The sequence below is a fragment of the Opisthorchis viverrini genome (genome assembly GCF_000715545.1).
Source record: "Opisthorchis viverrini unplaced genomic scaffold opera_v5_584, whole genome shotgun sequence".
NCBI classification, from domain to species: Eukaryota; Metazoa; Platyhelminthes; class Trematoda; order Opisthorchiida; family Opisthorchiidae; genus Opisthorchis; species Opisthorchis viverrini.
This window is the reverse complement of record NW_008752242.1, coordinates 27824-28321: the sequence shown is the minus strand read 5'-3', so window position 1 is coordinate 28321 and position 498 is coordinate 27824. Positions and strand designations below refer to the sequence as shown.

General features: G+C 41.4%; 2 protein-coding genes across 2 annotated transcripts in view; one reads left to right on the top strand and one right to left on the bottom strand.

Annotated features, from left to right (window-relative positions):
- T265_15537 (hypothetical protein) overlaps positions 1–498 on the top strand; it is a gene marked incomplete at both ends in the record, with an annotated part of 46195 nt that overhangs the window by 32550 nt on the left and 13147 nt on the right. The gene's annotated exons all lie outside the window — the stretch shown is intronic.
- T265_15536 (hypothetical protein) overlaps positions 1–498 on the bottom strand; it is a gene marked incomplete at both ends in the record, with an annotated part of 19077 nt that overhangs the window by 15309 nt on the left and 3270 nt on the right. The gene's annotated exons all lie outside the window — the stretch shown is intronic.

Genomic DNA, 498 nt, shown 5'->3' with positions numbered 1-498 from the left:
TAGAAACTTTGGTACCTTTCCGAATCCAAACACTCTATTGATGATCACCAGCCCTCTAAAGATAATCCAATAACTCACATCCAGCTGCCCAGGATTCCTATAGTTGTTCGATTATGTCAACATAGTGCTGGGTAATGGCGCAAGTATTCATCGCATCACCCAACGGAATGAAAGATCATGAAGCAGTGTAATCATATAACTAAAGTGAACTTCAATTACCAAACCCATGCGAAATTGGAAACAATGTTTGACACATAGCTACAAACATTGGACACGTTAGTATCGGAGAGGTTCAAAAGAGGCCCACGCGAATGATTATGGTCGACGGTCATAATCTCGCACCACTGATTGTCTTGAGCGAATGCTTCTGCATATGCATCGCTACTACGTTTGACAAATCGCCCTTGGTATCAGTTTGATCAAGTTAAGTTTCATGCGACGAGCTTATGAATCGGAAGGAGGAAGCAATTATCATGATCAACAATCTTAGTCAAGTAG